This window comes from Siphateles boraxobius, unplaced genomic scaffold, assembly GCF_051911475.1.
Source record: "Siphateles boraxobius isolate OS27281-9 unplaced genomic scaffold, OSU_SipBor_1 65, whole genome shotgun sequence".
Lineage (NCBI taxonomy): Eukaryota > Metazoa > Chordata > Actinopteri > Cypriniformes > Leuciscidae > Siphateles > Siphateles boraxobius.
The window spans coordinates 2,707,722-2,720,572 of NW_027509192.1; the positions used below are offsets into that span (position 1 = coordinate 2,707,722).

General features: G+C 36.8%; 2 long non-coding RNA genes across 2 annotated transcripts; both read right to left on the reverse strand.

Annotated features, from left to right (window-relative positions):
• Positions 1–207: 207 nt before the first annotated feature.
• On the reverse strand, positions 208–883 carry LOC143720406 (uncharacterized). Its single transcript, XR_013196548.1, has 3 exons — positions 793–883; positions 405–496; positions 208–314 (listed from the first exon to the last, which is right to left on the reverse strand). It is a non-coding gene; the product is annotated as an uncharacterized LOC143720406 (long non-coding RNA).
• Positions 884–889: 6 nt separating this feature from the next.
• On the reverse strand, positions 890–2,202 carry LOC143720407 (uncharacterized). The gene is made up of 5 exons (XR_013196549.1): positions 2,116–2,202; positions 1,667–1,991; positions 1,269–1,554; positions 1,148–1,171; positions 890–999 (listed from the first exon to the last, which is right to left on the reverse strand). It is a non-coding gene; the product is annotated as an uncharacterized LOC143720407 (long non-coding RNA).
• Between the last annotated feature and the right edge of the window lie 10,649 nt (positions 2,203–12,851).

The following is a 12,851-nucleotide window of genomic DNA, read 5'->3' on the forward strand; positions in this document are numbered from 1 at the left end:
AGCCAGGTTTCATCCAATCCTTACTGTGGTAAGAATCGACACTGCCATGTTGACATTGTCCAAATGCCCATGTATGCTTGTTAATCACATGATGATTGAAGCACACCAGTTCAAAGACCCTAAAAAAAAAAAAAAAAAAATACTGTCATTCATACTAACTAATACTAATACTATTATGAAGAGGGAAAAAAAATTAACATATGTCCTACCATGAACTGTTCTCTATTATCTGCTGCTTTACAACAAAACCAGAAATGGTTTACGATGTCTTTTATCCAGATTAAAATGATGTGCTGGCCAGCTATCATCCCAGCCTACATAAAATAAAATAAAAAAGCACTTTAGTAACCCGTTTTGTGAACAACAATGTGACTAAAGAACATACACAGCACTGCAACACTTACAGCATGTAATCTTTTTGCAAGGTTCTTCGCTCCATGCCACATGTCCAGAGAATGTACAATCCCATTATCCTTGAATCTGCCTTTCACTGGGTCTGCACACATCACATAATAACAGTATGTAATATTAACAATATTTGCCTTCAGAACAAGTATCAAAACTCTGTCCTGGAGGTCCATGGTCTTGCAGTGTTTAACTTCAAATAGCTCCAAAACACCTGCCTGGAAGTTTCTAGTGTGCCTAGTTAGATATTTATAAGCTGGTTCAGAAGGTTAATTGAGGTTGCAGCTAAACTCTGCAGGACAGTGGCCCTCCAGGACTGTGTTTGGACATCTCAGATTTAAATAAATTTTATAGCGTTTTGTATTACAAATGATAGACATTGCTTACCCATCAAAGCAGATATCTGCCTGTGTGCATCTGTAACTATCTCCTTCAGATTCAGTTCTGTAGAAAGCTGGTCAACAGTCTGAATAAAAGCCTCTTTCCATGATAACAGAGTTTCTCTGGGTCTCTCTTTTATCTTTTGTTACCACATGAACTATGTCCTTGAGTCATTTTCCATTGTGGTATAAGTGCAGTACTGTGCACAGTGTCCTGGAAGCAGACATTTAGGCATGCAAAATTCAACCACTAAACACATTTTTTGTAAGCAGTATGTGGTCAAAAAACAACAACAACAACACACACACACATATACATATATATTATATATATATATATATATTTTTTTTTTTTTGATTACCTGGAGAGTCCATTCTTCCATCAGCTGTAATTTGTACACACACATGATTAAGACAATAAAAAGTAAAATAGTGATTGTAATGTATCAACAATGTAAAAAATCAACAAAGGTAAAGACTTACCTAGGACCACAACCTCATCTTTGAACTGATGGCGCTGAATCACCTCAGCTCTCTTAATGGTCCAGAATTCCTATACAGCATTTATGCAGTATTCATTTTGAATACTGTAAAATGTGTTTTTGGCAACAATGCCCATGTTCATGAACTGGAAAAGAAGTTTTATCTTGACATAGTTGTTACCAGAAAGCAAGATGTTGCTTGCCAGCATGAAATCCCCTCCTTGCAAGCCATATTTGAATTTTGGTTGTGAATTCTATGTCCAAACATTGTGACCTCTGGAACAGAACTAAAAAAACATTGAGAACTGTGTTTTAACTTAAAATTGTCAAACATCTATCCTAAATTCTTTAAACTACTCTGTGAATTATTAGTTACAAGACAATAACCAGCAGTATTACTCATTGTAAGACTGTAGCAGTTCCTCTTGATGTTAGTTTCAATGTGAAGGGTGTAGGGGCATCACATTTTTTATTTAGGGTGTGTTCTTTGAAAGTACATGCATTCAATGGTAACTGAAGAAAATTTGCAAGCAGTTTCAAATTGTCATCATAGACAATGGAAGCATGCTTCTCCACAAGGTCATCTTCGCAAATAATTTGTTCATGCTCGGTGAAGGGCTCATCAACAGACTCGGTACAATCCACTTCGTCATGCACAGTTTCATCAAGCCCAATCACAGGGAACTCATCAATGTTGAAAGGAATACTTTGTGAACCTTTCAATCTGGAAAAACAAACAAAAATAAAATAAAATAAACACAATCACAACTTTGAGCATTTCCTATATCAAACTGAGATAAATATATCACTTTTTTGTTTTAAATTAATACATAATAAAAAAAACATACCGCACACATAAAGGTGGCACATATTCCTCAACTGAACTGTCATCAACATCATAGTCATCCCCATGTTTTGATGGCATATACATTTCATCATCGATCTATACTTTGTAAAAGATTAATTGACAGGACTGACAGTGAGTATTGGTAAACCTAAATAACTATCTGCTAAATATATAGTACCATAAACTATATTTTTACTTACACAGTGTTCATCAGGACATTTGCTTGATTGTCATCCATTTGCAATGACTTCTCGCTAATTAGCATAGATGTAAAGCTGTAATGAAACAATTAAATCACATTTGTTAGATTTTTTGGAATTTAGCGGAGCACTCATGGAGTGGATCATCAGAATTTAAAAAAACAAAAACAAATTCTAGCTTCTAATAGCCTACATAACAAACATGTGTTGGACCAAATTTCAAAGGAAGACACCTTATTGAAGATAGTCATGTAACATAGCCTTCAGTTCAGTATAGTTTTTAAGTCATGAGTAAAAAGACTATACATTTGGTAATAATAGTAATATAATAAAATAAAAAACAGGTTTCAGATTTGAGAACATACAATGGAAAGAATATATGGACTGTGTATTGACTGTTTGGGACATTCATTTTACGGACAAATGTTGATTACATCAGGGGCACAGGCTGAATGCATCACATCAGAATATACACTAAAGACAAACACACTTATATTACATACTGTGGATAATCAGCAAATAAAATAAGTTTTGTCTAGTGAAAATGTACACACCTTGCTTGCAATGCCTCTTCTTCATCATGTTCTTTTTGCAAAAAATCAATTCCAGGGTCAGAGAAAACACTTTCTCTGTATGAGTAATACAAAAGTTGTCAATTACACAGTAGCAAAAATATCATTTGATGGAAACAGCTGATTACATGCTAGAGCAGTTAACATGTACAAACAATTAACAATCATAGTGCTATGAAATAAAAGGTTTATGAACTGAATCACTGTTATGCATAAATGTGTTTTACATAATATAACTCTTCCGACATCTTACGACAAGAAAATTTTCACTTTACCGATCTGATTCAGCTCCAATGCTTGACAACGGAGGAGGCGGATTTTGTTTTCTTGGAGTAGACGTGAATTGCTCCCTCTCATAGCTAGCACAAAATAATTCATAATTACTAATAGCAAAAAGTAAAAAGCAACAACAAAGGAAACTCCATAACAGCATGAATTAAGAGAACCAGTGCGCTGCCGTTACACAAACTATTGAAATGTCTTACCTGTCCAGCAGAAAAAAAGCCGTTTCTGCGTCCGTTTTGAACCCCTTCAAGTCACGGAGTTCACGCCACCTTTCAAAAGCCCTGCCGATATTTATTCTTGTTTTCGCAAAAGGCACGGTTGCAGTCTCTTTTTTTCTCTACCCACTCAGAAGTCCGAATTCTTTTTGGTTTTACAACTGTTGAATCTACAGTTGTAACTGTTGAATCTACAGTTGTCACTGGTGATTGTCGATTCCTTTCTAGATCCGCCATAATTTTAATTATTGTGCTATGAGAAAAGGCAAAAAATGTCCACCTCCAACATGATCACACGCAATATTGCCTGCTTGCCGGGACTCCTTCTTCATGTGCACGGATGTGACGTAATGACGCAAAGACATGCTCGAATTTCCCGCGGAAACCCACCAGTACCACTGGAATTAAAAGCATTATTACAAGCTAACCGTTTTGAATCGAGAAAAGGTAAGCAGATATTTTTGAACACATTTTTGAATGATTATGTTTTTTATTATTTTGGATATTTTTAACTCAAAAAAGTTACAGACTGCAGCTTTAAAATTGCCATTCCATTATAAATTATGTTTTGATTATGTACCTATTGCTTCTTTCCAAGCAGGGTGTTCAACAGAAAAACTTCTGGTAACACTTTATTTTAAGGTGACATACGTAGTTACACGTTACTATATGTACTTAATAGTAATAATAGGAAATTATGCATAATTACAAGTAATCAACCCTAAACCAAATCCTAACCGTAACTCTATAGTAAATACATGTAGTTTATTAATATTACACAGTACTTATTTGAATAAGTACAATGTAACGACGTCACTTTAAAATAAAGTGTAACCAAACTTTTTGTCTTCATAATCTTTCATCAATCTTTCTCTCTTTTCCTTTTCAGCCCACTTTGGTGTGTGTACCACCCACTTTTAACAATCCAATCAATTCTATTTGGAAAAAAGTAAGCCTGCCTATTTTATCTCATTGAATGATTCAAATCTTCAGATTATTTAAGTAACATGAGTTGTGAATGCCAGTTGCCTTAAAGTATGATGATGTGTAATGTTAAGGAGGCAAAGCCGTTTTAACATAGTTAATATCCTATGTTAATTATGATGTGCATTGTGCAGCACAAACAAAAAAGAAAGCACAAATAATTTCTGTTCTCGCCCAGAAGCTCAACTCGCATTGATTGAAAAAAAATCACATAATCTATGGCAGCCAGTGAGAAGTATCCATGCTGTGCTCGGGACTTGATTATTACTCTCAGTGATTAGAAAAGTGATTCAGGTGGATCTCAAACTGTTGTCTGATTACGACTCATTCATAGCTCACTCAGGAAAATAACCCACACTAAGAATAAACGCTCTTCAGATGAATCTCAGAAAATAACTATAACTGCTAAAACCCCTACACACACTCACTTACTAATAACTCCACCATCTGTGGGTCATCGTGTGCGGCGCGAGACACGGTTCCCCCGAGAAAGCTCCGAATTATCCGACTGACGCTCAGACGAGTCATAAACACACTTGACTTGCGTAGCCAGACTTTTGAATGTCGTCATAAAGTCTGGAATGCACTACCGCTTATTCTGCCCAAGAACTTCCCACTTAAGACATGAAGAGACCGTCTGACTGTGTGTAACCAACGTCACGTTTCGTTTTTAACTCACCGGCCACTTTATTAGGTTCACCTTACTAGTGTCGGGTTGGACCTCCTTTTGCCTTCAGAACTGCCTTGATTCTTCATGGCATAGATTAAATAAGTGCTGGAAACATTCCTTAAAGATTTTGGTCCATGATAGCATCACAGTTTCTGCATATTTTGTCGGCTGCACATCCATGATGTGAACCTCCCATTCCAGCACATCCCAAAGCTGCTCTATTGGATTGAGATCTGGTGACTGAGTTTAGTGATCTCAATATACTCTACAGTGAAGTAGCCATCAGAAGATGCTGTTGTCATAAAGGTATGGACATGGTTAGCAACAATACTTAGGTAGACTGTGGCATTTAAACAATATTCAATTAGTACCAATGGTGTGTACAAGTCCTCCTGGGAAGTTTGTACTTACGAGGTGGGAAGTCGTGTTTATGACGGCATGTGCTTTCAAGTCACTTTCGTCGGAGTAAGATGGCGGTGTACTTTCCCTTAATTAATTACACTAAAATAGAGCAAGTTTCTTAAACTCTAGTTCTAGACAATGAAGGAACAAAGAAATGTGCATCGTTTTTTCTTTGTTTTTTTAATGTTTTTAATTGATTTATGAAGCCACTGCAACATTTATCGTTACATATTACATTGTTATATTATAATGCCATCATATTCTGTGCAGGCAATTATCTTACTTCGCTGTAAATAGAAAAGTCTAGCAATATCACTGCTAAATACCTTTAAGTATTGTGGTATTCCGCCATGTTTCTCAGTGACACGCCCGTAAAGATCGGGGCTTAAAGGGATACTCCACTTTTTTGGGAAATAGGCTCATTTTACAACTCCCCCAGAGTTAAACTGTTTAGTTTTACCGTTTTTGAATCCATTAAGCCAATCTCCGTTTCTGGCGGTACCACTTTTAGCATAGCTTAGCATACATCATTGAAGTGGACAAGACCATCAGCCATTCTCAAAAAAAAATTACCAAAGTGTTTCGATATTTTTACTATTTAAAACTTGACTCTTCTCTAGTTACATCGTGCACGAAGACCGACAGAAAATGTAAAGTTGCGATTTTCTAGGCTGATATGAACTATACTCTCATTCCTGCGTAATAATCAAGAAACTTTACTGCCGTACCATGAGTGCAGCAGGCTTAATGATATGACGCAGCGCAGTTGACGGAAGGTAGCCTATTTTAGCCTTAGCTCGGAGATCGGCTGAATGGATTCAAAAATGGTAAAACTCAACAGTTTAACTCTGGGGGAGTTTGTAAAATTAGCCTATTTCCAAAAAAAGTGGAGTATCCCTTTAAAGAAAATCCCGAGCTTCCTACTCGTATTTACGACATTGTGGTGGCGTTCATGTGGCTCAACTACTAAATAGGATCTTTACGAGATGACTTGAACTCACCATAAAGTCCTAAAGTGTGCCAAGAAAATACCATCACAGCACCAGCAGCCTGAACCGTTAATACAAGGCAGGATGAATCCATGCTTTCATGTTGTTTACTCTGTTCTGACCCGACCATCTGAATGTCGCTGCAGAAATTGAGACTCGTCAGACCAAGCAACATTTTTCCAATCTTCTATTGTCTAGTTTTGGCAAACCCATACGAATTGTTGGCTCAGTTTCCTGTTCTCAGCTGACAGGAGTGTCACCGGTGTGTCTGCTGCTGTCATCTGCTTCAAAGTTGGACGTGTTGTGCGTTCAGAGATGCTCTTCTGCAGACCTGTAACGAGTGGTTATTTGAGTTATTTACTGATGCCTTTCTATCCGCTCCTACCAGTCTGTCCATTATCTTCTGACCTCTGGCATCAACAAGGCATTTTCGCCCACAGAACTGCCAGTCACTGGATATTTTCCCTTTTTCGGACAATGCTGCGTAAACCCTAGAGATATTTGAGCATGAAAATCTCAGAAGATCTGCATTTTCTGAAATATCTGGCACCAACAACCATGCCACGTTCAAAGTCACTTAAATCATCTTTGTTCTCCATTCTGATGCTTAGTCTTCACCATTTTTATATGCCTAAATGCATTGAGTTTCTGCCATGCGATTGGCTGATTAGATATTTGCGTTATATACACGAACAGTGTACCTAATAAATTGGCTGGTGAGTGTACACACACACTTCAATATTTAATTTTGCATTAATTCATTAATTTATTGTATTTTTCTTTGCATATATACAGGTGAAATTTGAATGTCGTGCAACAGTTCATGTATTTCAGTAATTCAATTTAAAAGGTGAAACTAATATATTTATATATAATTATGCATGATTATACTTTTTACAGGGCCGACATTTCTGTATTTAACATCCTTTTTTTATCTCATGTAATATTTTAATTTTCTGAGAATTTGAGGTTTTCATAAGCTGTAAACCATAATCATCAAAATTATAACTTTTGCACGATATTCAAATTTTTCGAGTTTCACCAGGATATATATTTCACTGAAAAATAGGCTCATCCAAAAAAACACGAGTATGCATTTTTAGAACACATGATTCTGTTCATGGCATCAAATCGTAAACTGACATTTGTACCAGATGTGCACAATGAATAAACTGACAGAATGGCAATAAAGACATGTGAAGCAAAATTTGACCTAAAGTTCAGTGGGTTTTGTTTAAATCGTTTATGACCTTTTCCCCAATAACGAACACGTGACCTTATGCGTTGTTGGCTTAGTTTGCACGTAAACTCTCATTGGGAGATTTTTCAAACTCTGTTCTTAAGTAACCAAAATAGACCAAAATCAGCCCAGCTAAACCTGAAATTATCTACAAAACAAAGTTTGGAGTCTGTACGCTAAGCAATTAATTAATTTGCAGAAGTTTAATATGGTTTGGGATTTCCAAAAATCCATAACCAGAATGTTTAAGGAATACACAACCAACTTGCAAACACCATAACAATACAGGTGTGCTAATGATGATGATGACGACTACACTGTCCCACTATGTGTGTTACACACTGTCTCCACAGTAATGACACTCGGTGTGGGCGTTTCATTGCACCTGTGATCTAATGCCTGCTTCTGGTAATGAGACGGGAGAATCTGTCTGATCTCGCTCTCGTTCTCTCGTGTCCTCCTCACTGATGAATGGAAAGGCAGCTCTTAATTAGATTGTTTTACATTGTATGCCTGAAATGGGAATAATTAAACTCCTACAGTAAGATGGGAAAGCTCTAATTATGAGAGTATAGGTTAAACAAGGGTTTTACCCTCTTTACCCAGCAGCAAAGGACACAAAAAGGTCGTATATTGAGAAATATCGAGATAAGAGACTTAGATGTACTATGGAATCTCAAAACTTCCTTCCAATTCCAAAAAGAGCATCTGTTGACACTAAGCTGTAAAAATGACTCGCTCTATATGTATGAAAACATTAACACATGATCACCCACGTTTACATTTTTATTTAGACACTTTTCCCGCCCATTCACAATTAGGTAATATGAGGGAAGTATGGATGTTGTTCCCAATCACCAGAAAAATTGATCTGTGCTGTTCCTGGTTATTTGTAGCACCTACAACTCTGCAGTTCTTTCCAAAATCTCCCCAAGTTGTGGTTGAAGTTTATTTTTAACTAGTTTGTGTGGTACATTTTAGTGTGGATTCGTTTGTGAACCTGTCAAAATGTAATGCAGACGTACAATGAAGATGTTTACAGCAGGGAAAAACTCAGCTTAGGTACCACTCAAGCTTACACTTGAAACTCGGCATTGTGTACTGCAAATACTGTTGGCTCTTATGATAAATTGCTTGCGATGTTCTTCATTTGTAAGTCGCTTTAGTCTTTAAGCATCTACTAATTGGTTTAATGTAAATGTAAAAGTCAGAGATGGTGGAAATGGCCATGGAAAATTTAATTATGACTGTTTTTTGCACATAAAACAATCATTACATTGAAATATATTTAATTGTCCTTAAAGAGAGTCTCTATCAGACTGTACGCATGCTAAATATATGGTCATGGTCAAGCATTACATAAACAAGAGCAGTAAATAAATACATAACACATCAATCACAATAAAAAAAATGATAAAAATCACAACTTAATAAATGCAGGGCTTAGGAAAAAAATTATTAAATCAAATAAAATAAAAAATGACAATACAATACCGGATCAATTTGATTTGTTTTATGGCTTTCACCGTTTGATTGCTCTCTGCAGAGACCTTGTCCTTGGTCCTGAAACGCTTGTGTGTTGCTGTCCGTGGTCCTGAAATCTTTTGTGTGGCTGCGTGAGGTCTCACACTACATGTTTTGATGAGGCTCTTGAATATTTTGTGAAAAAAACATATCTCTGAGAGTCATGAAAGCATCATGTGGCTCTGAGTTTGTGTGAGCGGTTAAATGTGGACCGCAGGTGATTGCGTTGCCTTGTCTTTTGATTGCTGTTAATTGTGGGAAATCAGCAGCATGTAATCAGAACAGCTTTAATAAGACACCTTTCATTTCCTGAGTGCTTTTTGTTCAACTGAACGACTGAGATCAGAAACAACCACACTTCATACAGACGAATGTAATAGATTGATAGGCACAGGACAGACAGATAGATGGATGGGTAGACAGACACAGGATAGATAGATAGATAGATAGATAGATAGATAGATAGATAGATAGATAGATAGATAGATAGATAGATAGATAGATAGATAGATAGATAGATAGATAGATAGATAGATAGATAGATAGATAGATAGATATCATCCATTTGACCATAGAACAGTCAATCTATCTATCCTTATGTTTTTATTTTTCTATTGGTATATCATTCTATCTATCTTTCTATCTGGATGGATGGATAAATAGACGAAGAATGGATTGATACAATGCCTTACAGAATAGCTAATAAAAACCTCTGCAAAGGGAGACTCATGAACTCAGTCACCATTGTTTTACCTCCATACAAACCTACCATTCTTTTTTTCATTTTTTCTCTCATTCTGTCTCCCTTTGTATCCTAAAGGCAGAGCTATTATTAACGCAGAGTCACCTGTGCTCCAGTTACGTCCTGGTGCATGCTGGTATAGCAGTGAGTGACAGCGACTCTGTGTAGATCATCTGACAACTTGCTGGAGGGAGATTTCGAATGCCCTCTCCTCCTCTCCTCTCCTCCTCCTCTCCTCCCTTCTCCTCTCTCCTCTCCTCTTGGAGCTGTAACATAGACAAGCATATGTTCACTTTCTCCCTCTGACCTCAGGAGAGAGAGCCGGGAGATTCAGCAGCAGATGAGCTGGTGGGAAAGAGAGATGGGCGAGAGAGGCCGACTGCAGATGTTTCTCAGCGTGTACCTGAATAAAAACACTCATCCTGCTGACTCAGGAAAACTCACTCACACACACAGGCACTGAAAATCTGACCAGGCGAGTTCTGCTTTCTCCTTCTTCAATCTCTGTTGAATCTCTCCTGTCACATGATCACCTGAGGTCTCATGTTTGTTCCTCTATAACGGAGGTTTCCAGGAAGGTTCCAGAAGTGGAAATCCCACTCAAAACCTTTATAGATAATTAATTCAACGGCGATTTTTAACATAACAGTATTAACCTTTTAAGACAGACTTATGCTCTTCATGCTACCATGAGGCTGTTAGACAACAACAGAAAATCTGTAGATGGGATTAGTTAGTCATATCATGTGTAAATACAGACTTGCTTGTGAATATTTAAATAACACAAAATCCTGAATCAAGATTGTCCATGCAAGTTGGTGTTGCCATAGAAACTGTAATCACGTTGTGTTAAGCTTGCTCAAGTAAATCTAGTCTATTTAATACCTGGAGAGAGCTATCTGTTCATTTGCATTCCATTCTCATTACCAGTTGCTAAAATATATATTATAAATATGTAATATCTTCAATGTTAATTAGAGGTGTTTTCTGATAACAAAATTACATAATTCATCACAATGCTTCATTCATTCATTCATTTTCTCTCCTCTTTAAAGATAAAAGTCGACCTTCTTAAGGTTTTTATACTTGTTTGCTTCAAATGAAATGAGCTGATTGGTTTGGGTTAAGGCTCAAAAATCTTTATTGATTAATTTTTTGAAAAGCTGGAAAAGCCTATGAATGGGAAATGCACCTCTGAAACCAAAGCTTTGGTAAGTGTGCAGTCATAATAAACGCATATTACTAGTTTTAGAAGCAGAAAGCGATGGCTACTGGTCAGTCTGAATGCTGCCGCTGTTTGCTGGAGCTCTCGCTGAAAGAACGTCTGATTCTCAGGGAACATCAGCTGCGTTTGCACGTCAAAGACTGCATTCATGTTGATGCTTCATCTAAAGACCCTTTTATGAACAAACGAACGGCTCTTTCCGAGTGTGTGCACGCGTGCCATTAACACCAGTGAAGATTAGGGCTGCACGATATATCGAAATAATCGCAAATGTACACATCGCAACGGCTTGCAATAACTGAATGGGTTTAATGTGACATGCTTGATGTTAAAAAGAGTCATGAAGCGCAATAAGCCGCGAACAAGAACTCAGCACAGAAAAGCCACTTCACAAATTCGGTTCTCTTCTGCAGCCGATATGGCCAAATACACACAAAATTATGTGAAAATGCCCGTCTTGGTGAGCATTCACGTAAACACAGTCGGTTATGTCTTAAGTGAATATGTCATAAACAGTTGAGAAAGAAAAGGAGTGTGTAACAATATATTGGATCCATGCAACTCTTAAAGTCCCCCTGTGGTGAAAATCAAGCTTTTAATGTTATTTATATGTCTATGTGGTGTTTCTAAAATGCTTTAAGACAAACCATGTGCAAATTCAGAAGTCAACACCATTGCTGAGTATTTTCTCCTTGAAACTGCAGTGAACCAAAAACAGTCTCAAAAATGAGATGAGTTTTAAGGGATAAAAGTATTGACTAAAGGGGGACTTTAAAGTGACGGCAGCCTAATATTCATGCTTTGGTTTCATTAATATTAATCAAACAAAGAGAAAATCAATCACTGCACTTTACTGAATAACTTTTGGAGCCTTAATAGGAACCTGTGTATATTTAAGGAATAGTTCACCCAAAATGAAATGATCCCATAATGTTCTTACCCCAAGCCATCCATACTTTCTTCTTTCAGCCAAACACAATCAGAGTTATATTAAAAAAATATCCTGTACCTTCCCAGCATTGTAATGCCATTTAATAGAGTTTTAAAAAGCAAATCCATCTATCATAAAAGTAATCCATACTGCTCCAGGGGGTTAATACATGCCTTCTGAAGTGAAGCGATGGGTTTTGTAAGAAAAATATCCATATTTAAAACCTTATAAACAATAATCACTGGCTTCCAAAGGCTGTGCGCACAGAAGAGTGACCTCTGACCTAATCAACCTAATGTAGACCTACCTGAAACACTTAATTTGTATCTTATTTTCATTGTATTTGTCCTATTGTTAGTAATTTGCATTATTTTTAACAAAGATAAAGTAAAATAACAAAAATATTCACTACATTGACTCTTAAAATGACACTTCTCATCTAATGCTACGGTAAACACAACTCTTCACTTTCAGATGTTGTAGGAATGCTTTATTCTCTTATAGAGAACGTGAAAAAACATGTTGGTAATATCAGTTTCAGTTTTGAAATACAATTTATACTCATTTAACACACTTATCACATTTCTTCTTCAGTATCATGCAGCACCAGTGGAGATTATTCTGGTCTGAACTTGTTAACACTTTGAATCGTATATTGGACAATAATGAAAAATGACTGTAATCACGCGGACTGCGGCTGTGATGCGGGTGGCAGTTGACATCATCTCTTTAACTGCTGCCTGAAACAGCAGATTTGA